The following is a 15,037-nucleotide window of genomic DNA, read 5'->3' on the forward strand; positions in this document are numbered from 1 at the left end:
CTTACTATTTTGCTGATAAATGGGTTGGGATAGTAAACCAAAGTGGTATACAATGCATGTGTAAGATTTGGTATGAAGCACTAATTGCTATACGTCATTATACACTGTTAGGATTCTAAGGATGTGCATCTTGTCTTTAACTTTGCAGGACAGATTCTGATAGCATACTGGTTTCATGTACAAGCACTTTAGGTGGAGATAATATACTATAGAATATCAGTGTAAAAGTCTAAAGCATGCTGAGCAAACAAGTCCCCGCAGACTCAAAAAGGAGAAAGTTCTGAGACACACTCATTTCCTGTAAGAGCAAAATTAACACAACTCACATAAGGAACTTTTTTCCTTATCTAGTATATCAATATGCAAGCTTGAATGTAACAATCAGTTTTTAAATTTTTTTTTATTTATTTTATTTGAAAGGCAGAGAGACAGAAACAAACAGATCAATTTCACACCCACTGATTCACTCACCAAAAGCACACAACAACTGGGGCTGGATCATGCCAACCAGAAGCTGGAAATTCAATACAGCTCTCTTACACAGTGACGGAGACTCAACTCTGAGTTACCACCTTCTGCCTCTCAGGGTCACATCAGAAGGAAACCAGAATCAGGAGACGAACTAGTAATCAAACTCAAGCACTCTGATACTGGAAGCAGTCATCTCAACTGGTATCTTACCCACCTGGCTTACCTCCTGCTCCTGATAATCAGTTTTACTTATATGTTTTTTGAATTTTTACAACAGATATTTTTCCAACATGAGAGTATGCAAATCAAAAGCTGTGGAGAAAGCAGCCTGTTTTTTTTTTTTTTTAAGTTTATTTATTTCATTTGAAAGAGTTACACACAGAGAGAAAAAGAGATAGAGAGAGAGAGAGATGGGGGGGGGGGGAAGAGACTGATCTTCCATCTGCTGGTTTATTCCTCAGATGGCCACAACAGCTGGCACTGGGACAGGCTGAATCCAGGAGCCAGGAGCTTCATCTGTGTCTCACATTGGGTGGCAGGGTCCCAAACGCTTGGATCTTCTTCCACTGCTTCTCCCAGGACATTATCAAGGAGCTGAATTGGAAGTGGAGCAACCAGGACGTAAACCGGTGCCCATATGGGATGCCAGCATTGTAGGTGGCAACTTTACCCACTACACAATACCAACCCCATAAGAAAGCATTCTCTATTAGATCACTGCCTTCAATCTTAATGAGATATAAAATAGTACAATGTAATCTCTAGGTTTTATTCAAATTCCTTAAAGGGTTAAACTGTTTAAGTAGTACATTTTCCTCTTACTTTTGACATTTATGATTCATAATCATGGTTATAATGGTAAATTTGCTTTCATAGTTGATTGAATAAATAATTTCTCTACACGTTTTGAGTATGCACTTCAAATTCAAAACTGGCTAATCTGACTTTCAAAGACAGTTTTCAAATTAAATTTGTCATGTAATTTAAAAATGGCTATGTATTCTTCTTCTGTTAATTTAATTCCTGTTCAAATATTGCTAACTCAATATACAAGTTGGCCATTTGGCATCATTGAAATATCAGAAAACAACAGATAATTCAATGGTCAGATTGGATAGTCAGATTGTATTGGTGGATTGGATAGTGTATTTTTTATTAAAATTATATTACTTTTTTTGCCCTATTGAATGATTGGATCTATTTAATTCAAAATCTGTTCCATATAACCCAGAAAAATAACTCCAAAGGGTAGTTTAAATTAATAAACTACTTTAGTTAAGATTAGTGAAGCCCATCAGTTTCCGTGAAATGCCCTGGGTGTTTGGTCAAGTGATTCAGCACTTTAGTCCTATATCTTCAAACATGGGCTCTTTCATACTCCAGTGAAAGACTAAATATACCTGGGAGATTCTTAATACATGTTGACTGAAATTGTTAATGTGTGTACCTCTTTCATTTGATACTACAAAGAGAAAATTAATTTTACAGAGCAGACAATAGCATTAGGCCACATTTTCTCTAAGCATAAAAATAAATGATATACAAGTTGCTCAAAAATTTTTCAGATATATGAATGATTCTTTAGATATATAGGAAGAGAAGATATATCTAGTCTTCTAAAAAAATTCTGTACTTCTTTGCAACATAACTATCAATCTTTGAAGACATCATTGTAATATTACTTATAGTAAATTGCTACCTTCAATGTAAGATTGTTTTAAAATATAAGATATTAATGTTAAGAATAACTCAGGGGTGGTGAACATCTGGCCTGTGGGCCACATAAGGTCCTCAAAATCATTTGGTCTGGCCCTGCCAAGGCAAACACAGATGAGACTCAAAATTCAATAAATTTATAGCAGGCTAATTTTTAAGTGGATAATTTTGTATGGCCTTCAAATGATGTTATGAATATCCAAATGGCATTTGGCAGAAAAATGGTTCCCCACCCCTAGGCTCAACAGATATTAACATTTTTCTTGCATTTTTCATGCATGTTTATTTCACCATGGACAAATTCCAATTTTTACTTCACAAGTGATGTGCAGTTCAGATCCTTGCCAATTCTCTGGCTGTGATATTACCACTTTCTCATCGTTGCTGCTTGCTCAGACACCACTGACCTACATGACCAGTGTGAATAAGAGCCAGTGTTATTAAAATAGACTTAACAGTGGCAGTTAGAGTAAAATCCATAATTCTGACTCAGTTGTGATTCTATCATAAAGAGAGAAATATACTTTACGAGAAAGCTAATATCTCTCTATCATTTCCAAGATGTCAAGTTGAAAGTGGGTCCCATCCTCCCTGTACATTTCTCTTCTGAAGCAACTTTGCTTTGGTTTTTCCTGCTTTTTCCACTTCCTTCCTTGGTAATACCGTGTCCCTCTGAACTCTTTTAACTGATAATTCAAGCCAATGTATTTTTTTGGTGTATAACAGTATAATTCTCTTTTCTTGACTTTAATTCCTGATATTTGAAGCTCGTCTCTCCTTGATCCCTAATGTTTCTCAGTTTCCTCTCTGAGATATTCAGAAAAACATGCTTTTCAAATATATATAATTTACAGACAAGATAGGAACGCTATCTGTGGAGAGTAACTGGCTGAACTATGATTCTGAGTCTTCTCAGTTTTGAAGTTTTGTACCACGATTAATGGAAACTGAATCACATTCACTGAGAAATCTTTTTGGTAACGAACCACACACACACCCACACACACGTGTATGCACACATGCACATACACACACAAATAGGCACGTATTTGTAGTGTGCGACACTCCAGCAACCTATTTAGTATTAGATATAAATATTTGACTTAAAGGCTAAATATTTAAAGATCGGTTTAGTAGCACTTTGCCTATTTTTAAATCCTTCAGAATCTATTACCTCATATTTCTTTACTACAATATGGGAGGAAAGGAGAGAGAGAAGAGAAAAAGAGAGAGAGAGAGAGAGAGAGAGAGAGATTGACTGTTGTTCATTTTTTTCTGACCATGTCTTCAGAGGATACCCTGATGTTGCTGCAGCCTGATGTATTTTGTAGGGAACAAGTAAAATAGGAGCAGTCCACTGACTGAGTAAACAAAATGACCAAAGAAGCTCTGTGCAACATCTATCTTTCCTCTTTAGAGCACCTTTAGGCCTACTTTTGAGGAATTACTGGGAAGTTACCATTTATGTACTACACTCACATGCCAATAGTACTAAATCCATCTCTTACCCTACGCGTTTTTGCCTTCACATTTCCACATCAGGATTTAACACAGTTTACAAGTTCAACAATGCTCAGTAGTGTATTTTATCTAACTGTACAGAGCAATTACTTAAATTGCCAACTGATGTTTTACCAAAGTCAAAAAATAACAGTATGAGTGATTGCTTTATCATATAGACATTAAATCAAGATATTTTGTATACTTTTTAGAAATCATGTTACTGTATTTTCAATTTCATATACTGACCTTCTCAGATATTATCACCAAACTGAACTTTTTTCTTGCTGAAATTGGCCCTTTATCTGACATTATTCTTCTGATTTAGTGAAATAATATACGTTTAGTGATAACTTGCCTCCCTACCTTGTCAAATTTTAGGATTCTGATTGGAATCATCCTTTTTCCAGGGGAAGAATCCCATGTATTATCTTTTTTTCTTGAAGATAGTCCTCCTTTTACCACTAATAACATTACTGTAGCTCTCCATTCATGTCTTGGGCCTCCTAAAGTTTTCTATCCAGTACAACAGATCCATCTTCAACTCTGACTTTTACCCTAAAGCCAGAGAGAAATATCTAAAATACCAATAATCATAAAATCATAAAACCATTCAAATATGCAAAAGATAATAGTGTAATTGTTTTCTGCTACAGATCTGTTCTTGAATTCATTTGGCTTTGTTCCACTACATGTATTTAATCAAAGTCTTAAAAGAGAACTGGGGGGCGGAGCCAAGATGGCGGAATAGTGAGGGCGCACACCGATAGTCCGGGAAAATTTAGTTTAACAAAAGGGGAGTTATGGTAGCCTCAGAAAAAAGAACCAGGAAAATATTGCGGAGGAAACTCTTCTGGATCGAGTGGCCGTGAATCAGAGGACCTACTGGGAGAACAAGGTCGCCCACTGCGCGGAAGCCGAGCCGCGGGACCGAGCCGCGGAAGCCGCAGGGTCTGCGCGCCAGTGCTCGAAGGGGAGTGCGTGCCACACAGACAACAGCGAGGAGACTTGGGACGTCCAGGGCTCCGAGTCCACACATCGGCGCTGGAAGGGGAGGTGAGCTCAATATCCCGAGACATTGGTGGGGAAACGGGGGTCAGAATCTAGAGGGGGGCCGGAAAGTGCAGCAAACTCACTACCGGAAAGAAGGAAAAAAAAAAGCTTAGGGGTTTCTCTTCCCCCTAACCTTGCAAAGGTCGCAAGGCTGCAAGGCTTGAAGAATTCCCAAGAGACAAAGAGCAGGCCCCCTCTCTGGATTTACATATCAAAAGCAGAGAGCTAAGGAACTGAGTCACTACAATTCAGTAGCCTAGGCAACCCAGTGGGAGTCCAGAGGAGCCTAAACGGACTCTGGGGGTAGAAGCCAGAGACTGGATGCTACATACCAGCAATTCTGCACAGCCATGCCGTGCGGTGTTACTTACCCCCTGAATAAATAAAATAAATAAATAAATAAAAAGAGATATTTACCACGCATAACCTGAGGGTGTCACCTTTGCACACCCTTAACCAGGAAGAACCAAGCAGAGCTCTCAGCCCGCACCCATCTCAGGCCTCCAAGGCTCCTCCAACAGCAGGCAGTCCACTTAACACGGACATAGTATAAAATAATAATAATAAAAAAAAAACACGCACAGTGACGCAAGAAGAATTAACTATGCCAAGTAACAAACACAGAAATAGAGGGAACAAGATCAACAATGACACTATGATGCCTCCAAATAAACAAAACACCCCAAACCAAGATTATGAAGATGATGAGATAGAAGAAATGCAAGATACGAATCTCAAAAAATTTATGATAAGAACATTTAGAAGTTTTCAAAAGCAAATCCTTGAACTACAGAAATCCTTATTTGACAAGATTGAAAATCTCGTGAAAATGAAATTTTAAGGAAGAATCAAAATGAAACTCAGAAACTAGTAGAACAGGAAAGTGTGATAGTGAAGAGAAATCAAAATGAAATGAAGAGCTCAATAGATCAAATGACAAACACATTAGAGAGCCTTAAAAACAGAATGGGTGAAGCAGAAGAGAGAATATCGGACTTAGAAGATAGAGCACAGGAAAACATACAGTCAAACCAAAGAAAAGAAGAGGAAATTAGAAATCTAAAAAATATTGTTGGGAATCTACAGGATACTATTAAAAAAACCAACATTCGAGTTCTAGGAGTTCCTGAAGGCATGGAGAGAGAGAAAGGATTAGAAGGCCTTTTTAGTGAGATACTAGCAGAGAACTTTCCAGGTTTGGAGAAGGACAGAGACATCCTAGTACAGGAAGCTCATAGAACCCCCAATAAACATGACCAAAAGAGATCCTCACCACGACACGTGGTAATTAAACTTACCACAGTGAAACATAAAGAAAAGATCCTAAAATGGGCAAGAGAGAAACGTCAGATTACTCTCAGAGGATCTCCAATCAGACTCACAGCAGACTTCTCATCAGAAACCCTACAGGCTAGGAGGGAATGGCGAGACATAGCACAGGTGCTAAGAGAGAAAAATTGCCAGCCCAGAATATTATATCCTGCCAAGCTCTCATTTGTGAATGAAGGTGAAATAAAGACATTTCATAGCAAACAGAAATTGAAAGACTTTGCCGCCACTCGTCCGGCCCTGCAAAAGATACTTAAAGATGTGCTACACACAGAAACACAGAAACACGGCCATCAATATGAAAGAAGGGAAAGGAAGAACACCTACCAGTAAAAGAGCATGGGAAGCTCAAAGCATATACTAGAAAATATTTCCGGGAAAATGGCAGGGCAAAGTCACTACGTATCAATAGTCACATTGAACATTAATGGTCTGAATTCTTCAGTTAAAAGACACCGTTTGGCTGACTGGCTCACAGAACACAACCCAACTATTTGCTGCCTACAAGAAACACATCTCTCTAACAAAGAGGCATGCAGACTGAAAGTGAAAAGTTGGAAAAAGATATTCCATGCCAACAGAAACCAAAAAAAAGCAGGTGTAGCCATAGTAATATCAGACAAAATAAACTTTAATACAAAAACTGTTAAGAGAGACAAAGAGGGACACTATATAATGATTAAGGGTTCAATTCAACAGGAAGATGTAACTATTATAAATGTATATGTACCTAATTACAGGGCACCGGTCTATTTAAAAGATATGTTAAGGGACTTAAAGGGAGATTTAGATTCCAATACAATAGTACTGGGGGACTTCAATACTCCACTCTCAGAAATAGACAGATCATCTGGACAGAAGATCAACAAGGAAACAGCAGATTTAATTGACACTATTGCCCAAATGGATCTAACAGATATCTACAGAACTTTCAACCCTACATCTACAGACTTCACAATCTTCTCAGCAGTGCATGGAACCTTCTCTAGGATTGATCACATACTAGGCCATAAAGCAAGTCTCAGCAAATTTAAAAGAATTAGAATCATACCATGCAGCTTCTCAGACCACAGCAGAATGAAGCTGGAAATTAGCAACTCAGGAAACCCCAGAAAGTATGCAAACACATGGAGACTGAACAACATGCTCCTGAATGAACATTGGGTCATTCAAGAAATCAAAAGAGAAATCAAAAACTTTCTGGAAGTAAATGAAGACAACAACACAACATATCAAAACTTATGGGATACAGCAAAAGCAGTATTGAGAGGCAAATTTATAGCAATAGGTGCCTATATCAAGAAATTGGAAAGGTACCAAATAAATGAGCTTTCAGCGCATCTCAAGGACCTAGAAAAACTGCAGCAAAACAAACCCAAATCTAGTAGGAGAAGAGAAATAATTAAAACCAGAGAAGAAATTAACAGGATTGAATTCAAAAAACACTACAAAAAATCAGCCAAGCGAGAAGCTGGTTTTTTGAAAAAATAAACAAAATTGACACCCCATTGGCCCAACTAACTAAAAAAAGAAGAGAAAAGACCCAAATCAATAAAATCAGAGATGAAAAAGGAAACGTAATAACAGACACCACAGAAATAAAAAGAATCATCAGAAATTACTACAAGGACCTGTATGCCAGCAAACAGGAAAACCTATCAGAAATGGATAGATTCCTGGACACATGCAATCTACCAAAATTGAACCATGAAGACATAGAAAACCTAAATAGACCCATAACGAAACAGAAATTGAAACAGTAATTAAAGCCCTTCCAACAAAGAAAAGCCCAGGACCAGATGGATTCACTGCTGAATTCTACCAGACATTTAAACAAGAACTAATCCCATTTCTTCTCAAACCATTCAGAACAATCGAAAAAGAGGGAATCCTCCCAAATTCTTTCTATGAAGCCAGCATCACCTTAATCCCTAAGCCAGAGAAAGATGCAGCACTGAAAGAAAATTACAGACCAATATCCCTGATGAACATAGACGCAAAAATCCTCAATAAAATTCTGGCCAATAGAGTACAACAACACATCAGGAAAATCATCCACCCAGACCAAGTGGGATTCATCCCTGGTATGCAGGGATAGTTCAGCATTCGCAAATCAATCAATGTGATTCACCACATTAACAGACTGCAAAAGAAAAACCATATGATTATCTCAATAGATGCAGAGAAAGCATTTGATAAAATTCAACACCCTTTCATGATGAAAACTCTAAGCAAATTGGGTATAGAAGGAACATTCCTCAATATAATCAAAGCAATTTATAAAAAACCCACAGCCAGCATCCTATTGAATGGGGAAAAGTTGGAAGCATTTCCACTGAAATCTGGCACCAGGCAGGGATGCCCACTCTCACCACTGCTATTTAACATAGTTCTGGAAGTTTTAGCCAGAGCCATCAGACAAGAAAAAGAAATCAAAGGAATACAAATCGAGAAGGAAGAAGTCAAACTATCCCTCTTTGCAGACGATATGATTCTGTACTTAGAGGATCCAAAGAACTCTACTAAGAGACTATTGGAACTCATAGAGGAGTTTGGCAAAGTGGCAGGATATAAAATCAATGCACAAAAATCAACAGCCTTTGTATACACAAGCAACGCCATGACTGAGAAAGAACTGCTAAGATCAATCCCATTCACAATAGCTACAAAAACAATCAAATACCTTGGAATAAACTTAACCAAGGACGTTAAAGATCTCTACGATGAGAATTACAAAATCTTAAAGAAAGAAATAGAAGAGGATACCAAAAAATGGAAAAATCTTCCATGCTCATGGATTGGAAGAATCAACATCATCAAAATGACCATTCTCCCAAAAGCAATTTATAGATTCAATGCAATCCCAATGAAGATACCAAAGACATTCTTCTCAGATCTAGAAAAAATGATGCTGAAATTCATATGGAGGCACAAGAGACCTCTAATAGCTAAAGCAATCTTGTACAACAAAAACAAAGCCGGAGGCATCACAATACCAGATTTCAGGACATACTACAGGGCAGTTGTAATCAAAACAGCATGGTACTGGTACAGAAACAGATGGATAGACCAATGGAACAGAATTGAAACACCAGAAATCAACCCAAACATCTACAGCCAACTTATATTTGACCAAGGATCTAAAACCAATTCCTGGAGCAAGGACAGTCTATTCAATAAATGGTGCTGGGAAAACTGGATTTCCACATGCAGAAGCATGAAGCAAGACCCCTACCTTACACCTCACACAAAAATCCACTCAACGTGGATTAAAGACCTAAATCTACGTCCTGACACCATTAAGTTATTAGAGAACATTGGAGAAATCCTTCAAGAAATTGGCACAGGCAAAGAATTTCTGGAAAAGACCCGGGAGGCACAGGCAGTCAAAGCCAAAATCAACTATTGGGATTGCATCAAATTGAGAAGTTTCTGTACTGCAAAAGAAACAGTCAGGAGAGTGAAGAGACAACCAACAGAATGGGAAAAAATATTTGCAAACTATGCAACAGATAAAGGGTTAATAACCAGAATCTACAAAGAGATCAAAAAACTCCACAAAAACAAAACCAACAACCCACTTAAGAGATGGGCCAAGGACCTCAATAGACAGTTTTCAAAAGAGGAAATCCAAATGGCCAACAGGCACATGAAAAAATGTTCAAGGTCGCTAGCAATCAGGGAAATGCAAATCAAAACCACAATGAGGTTCCACCTCACCCCAGTTAGAATGACTCACATTCAGAAATCTACCAACAACAGATGCTGGCGAGGATGTGGGGAAAAAGGGACACTAACCCACTGTTGGTGGGAATGCAAACTGGTGAAGCCACTATGGAATCAGTCTGGAGATTCCTCAGAAACCTGAATATAACCCTACCGTTTGACCCAGCCATCCCACTCCTTGGAATTTACCCAAAGGAGTTTAAATTGACAAACAAAAAAGCGGTCTGCACCCTAATGTTTATTGCAGCACAATTCACAATAGCCAAGACCTGGAACCAACCTAAATGCCCATCAACGGTAGACTGGATAAAGAAATTATGGGATATGTATTCTTTAGAATACTATACCGCGGTAAGAAACAACGAAATCCAGTCATTTGCAACAAAATGGAGGAATCTGGAACACATCATGCTGAGTAAAATAAGCCAGTCCCAAAGGGACAAATACCATATGTTCTCCCTGATTGGTGACAACTGACTTAACACCAAAAAGGAAACCTCCTGAAGTGAAATGGACACTATGAGAAATGGTGACTTGATCAGCATAGCCCTGACTGTTAATGAACAACTTAATACATTATCCCTCTTAGTATTTTTTTGTCTGTTCTACTTAATATGACAGGTTTAATTCTGTAATTATCACACAGTTATTCTTAAGTATTGAAAATTAACCTAAATGTGATCCCTGTTAAACATAAGAGTGGGAATAAGAGAGGGAAGAGATGTATAATTTGGGACATGCTCAAGTTGACTTGCCCCAATTGGTAGAGTTAGAAACATACCAGGGTATTCCAATTCAATCCCATCAAGGTGGCATGTACCAATGCCATCTCACTATTCCAAGTGATCAATTTCAGTTCACAATTGATCATAATGAAAGGACTAAGAGTCAAAGAGAGCACATAAACAAGTCTAGTACCTGCTAACACTAACCGATAGAATAAATAAAGGGGAGAGTGATCCAACATGGGAAGTGAGATACTCAGCAGACTCATAGAATGGTGGACGTCCTAAATAGCACTCTGGCCTCAGAATCAGCCCTAAAGGCACTCGGATCTGGCTGAAAAGCCCATGAGAGTATTTCAGGCATGGAAAGCCAAGACACTCTGGCAAAAAGATCTCTGTGAGTGAGATCCCAGTGGAAAGAACAGGTCTTCAAAGAAGGAGGTACCTTTCTCTGAAGGGAGGAGAGAACTTCCACTTTGACTATGACCTTGTCTAAACAAGATAAGAGTCGGAGAACTCAAGGGGCTTCCATAGCCTTGGAAACTCATGACTGGTGCATAGGGAGATTACTGATGCCATAAACAGGAGTGTCAATTTGTAAAGTCAACAACAGGAGTCACGGTGCACTTACTCCTCATGTAGGATCTCTGTCCTTAATGTGCTGTACATTGAGGCTTAATGCTATAACGAGTACTCAAACAGTACATTTCACTTTGTGTTTCTATGGGGGTGCAAACTGTTGAAATCTTTACTTAATGTATACTAAACTGATCTTCTGTAAAAAAACAAACAAACAAACAAACAAACAAAAAACAAAAAAAGAAAATATCAATTCCCAACTTGACTCTCACTGGGATTAAACATGACAATAGGTCTGATCTGATTTCATCATCATTTAAAAAAAAATCATCTATTATTTTTCACTTTATGTTTCTGTGTGGGAGCAAACTGTTGAAATCCTTACTTAATGTATACTAAGCTGATCTTCTGTATATTAAGATAATCGTAAATGAATCTTGATGTGAATGGAAGGGGAGAGGGAGTGGGAAAGGGGAGGGTTGTGGGTGGGAGGGACGGTATGGGGGGGGAAGCCATTGTAATCCATAATTTGTACTTTGGAAATTTATATTCATTAAATAAAAGATAAAAAAATAAAAATAAAAAAAAAGAGAACTGGGTTACCTCTCCATGAGGATATAAGTGAAAGTATTTTGCAAGCATAGAAACAGAATAAAGAAAGGCAAGCTACTCTACCACTGGTGTAGTTCCCAGCAAGGAGTTTGTGTGGGTAGATGTGAGTGTGTACTAGAGGGCATGAACAATGAACTCCAGTAAATGCTTTCCAAGTATAATGATCTTCCCTCAGTGTTCCTGAGATATATGTGCAATCCAAAATGAGTGTTTCGCCACAGGTTATACTAGTGATTGTGAGATATCTACCCTCCTTGTCAAACAGAACAGTTTGAAAACCTAGCCCATGTTTTATATAACTCAGTGTCTCCAACAATCTGAACCCAGTTCAGTGTGTTGTACAGTAAACATTGAATAAATGTGAGTGAAATTGCTTTCAATGTTAAACAGATTATACATATAATTGTGAATGCCTGCAAAGGAATGTCATGCATTATCCAATTACTAATATATGTGAAATTTTGAAACTGCAACAATTTTTTTTTATTTTTTATTTTTTTATTTTTTGACAGGCAGAGTGGACAGTGAGAAAGAGAGACAGAGAGAAAGGTCTTCCTTTGCCGTTGGTTCACCCTCCAATGGCCACCACGGCCTGCGCGCTACGGCCGACGCACTGCGCTGATCCGATGGCAGGAGCCAGGTACTTCTCCTGGTCTCCCATGGGGTGCAGGGCCCAAGCACCTGGGCCATCCTCCACTGCACTCCCTGGCCACAGCAGAGAGCTGGCCTGGAAGAGGGGCAACCAGGACAGAATCCAGCGCCCTGAACAGGACTAGAACCCGGTGTACCGGTGCCACAAGGCGGCGGATTAGCCTAGTGAGCCGCGGCACCAGCGAAACTGCAACAATTTTTTTACAGATAAAAGTAGCATAATATGGCTGGCACCGTGGCTCACTAAGCTAATCCTATGCCTGCGGCACCGGCACCCCGGGTTCTGTCTTGGTCGCTCCTCTTCCAGTCCAGCTCTCTGCTGTGGCCCAGGAAGCAGTGGAGGATGGCCCAAGTACTTGGGTCCTGCACCCACATGGGAGACCAGGAGGAAGCACCTGGCTCCTGGCTTCGGATGGGCGCAGCGCGCCGGCCGTAGTGGCCATGTGGGGAGTGAACCAATGGAAGGAAGACCTTTCTCTCTTTCTCTCTCTCACTGTCTAACTCTTCCTGTGCCCCCCCCCCCCAAAAAAAAAAGAAAAAAGAAAGACAAGAAAAAAAAGTAACATAATACTTCTAGAGAGGTGTTTGATGGGAACCTATTAATTGCTTTGTCTTTAATGGAATTAAGAAGTATTCTGATTTACTGCAGAGATGAATTAACTAGGTTTTGTATGTTATTATTATTACCCAGAACAAAACGCCAATTCCCATTGATTAAGGTACTTTGCCCCATCGCTTCTCATCCTTTTGGCGAAGATCAAGTGTGTGTAAGGTACTTTGCCCAACACAAGTTTCAACTAACCTTTTCTTAGCCAGCTAATTAGCATTCTAAATGGTTACTTTACCATTCATTCCAGTTCTCTTGAAGACCTGTAGAAAGAAATCTCAGATTTCTTGCTTCTTTTAGGACTCCTCATTCAAGCTTTCTCTGTTCAAAACTATTCCTCAGCTAGTTATGGACAGATTTTCAGGTACTGTTAGTTCCATCTTTATTTTCCAAATTCTAAATTTTATTTGAGAATATTTTCTTTAGTTATCCTGATTTTTTTAAAAATTCCATTCTAAAATTCAATGAAGTATGAGGAAGGAAGAAATTAGATGGTTATATTTAACGTCATACCTGTAATGTTATTCACCATGATATTTTTTCAATATACTATCTGATATCATTCTAATAATCAAAGGAACATGTTAGATTTCATCTTTTTCTGAAATTTACTGCAGCTATCAATATCAATGCTTCCTCCTTCTTTATTCCCATTGATAAAACTAAGAGACTTTTCACCTATTTCTTGTGTTGGATGTTAGCTTTGTAATTTTTATGTTTAGATTTTTAGATTCTGTATCAGAGAATAAAAATGGACAGTTCATGGGCCAAGAAGTTTGGCCTATAGAGTACAGGAAAAAAAACAATATTAAGGAGCATGTACTATTTTCACTTGCATTCAGTTACCTGACTCCTGGAAATAAATTCTCTAAATTAGGTTATCAGAATGAAATTAATAGAAAATAAATGAGTGGATAAGTGATGGTTACTCAACTTCTTTCCTCCCCTAAATAATATTTTTATCTTTTTCCCTTTCATATATACATACATTTATTTGATGTACAATCTATCCTTAAGAATGATTTCTGGTTGGATTTGTGTTATTTAAATTTATCTTACAGCAATTGTATGTACTATTTGTTTCCATCTTGAAAATGAAAGAAAGCTACAACTAATTTCAGTGTTGCTATTTGCTATCTTCAGATCCTTCTTACTCAAATACAATACCTAAATTAAATTGGAAACTGTGGTTAACTCAACATTCTGGGTCTATCTTCTTCTCTTTTTTTTTTTTTTTTTTGAAAGATTTATTTATTTATTTGAAAGGCAGGGTTACAGAGAGGCAGAGGCAGAGAGAGAGAGAGAGAGAGGTCTTTCATCCACTGGCTCACTCCCCGGATGGCTGAAATGGCCAGAGTTGCACCCATCTGAAGCCAGGAGCCAGGAGCTTCCTCCAGGTCTCCCACATAGCTGCAGTGGTCCAAGGTCTTGGGCCATCAATTACTGCTTTCCCAGGCTATAGTAGAGAGCTGGATTGGAAGTGGAACATCTAGGACTTGAACTGGCATCCATATGGGATACCGGCACTGCAGGCTTCACCCACTCTGCCTCATTACCAGTCAGGGACTAGCTCCTTAATATAACACAATTACCACATAGTGTCATTATTTATCTGTATTTCTCTCTTTCCTCAATGAAGTGTGACTTTTTCAATAACAGAAACTACAATTTTCAAATTTTTGGATACCTATAACTGTATTAATAATAAATCTACCACACTATTTTGAATATGCAACAAATACATGTTAAATAAATTCAGCCAATTTCTCCTTTGCCACATCAGATATCTGTATGGTCTGTAGCTTTTTCTGAATGAATCTGACTAGAATATATAGTATTATAGATATAGTTTCTCCAAAATTAAAAAAAATCTAGTCAAATTGTTGAGGAGGAAAAACACAAGTTGACACTGTGGATGCAAAATTACCAGCTTGTTCATTTTTTCCTCTCCTTTCCAAAGAATGCCATGTCTTGGCATTATATAAATAGAAATAAAAACTGCTGTGTAAGTCAGATTACAGTTAGTCCCCTTTCCCATTCCTTCTTTAATTTCATTTAGCAAATTGAT

General features: G+C 38.3%; 1 long non-coding RNA gene across 2 annotated transcripts in view; it reads right to left on the reverse strand.

Annotated features, from left to right (window-relative positions):
- Window positions 1–802: 802 nt before the first annotated feature.
- Window positions 803–15,037, reverse strand: part of LOC149123683 (uncharacterized) — a 33,558-nt gene continuing 19,323 nt past the window's right edge. For both annotated transcript variants that reach the window (XR_016213888.1, XR_016213889.1), the window contains one exon: window positions 803–1,065. This is a non-coding gene — a long non-coding RNA (uncharacterized LOC149123683). The remainder of the gene's footprint in view (window positions 1,066–15,037) is intronic.

This window comes from Oryctolagus cuniculus, chromosome 10, assembly GCF_051225735.1.
Source record: "Oryctolagus cuniculus isolate XC-2025 breed Fujian yellow rabbit chromosome 10, ASM5122573v1, whole genome shotgun sequence".
NCBI lineage: Eukaryota > Metazoa > Chordata > Mammalia > Lagomorpha > Leporidae > Oryctolagus > Oryctolagus cuniculus.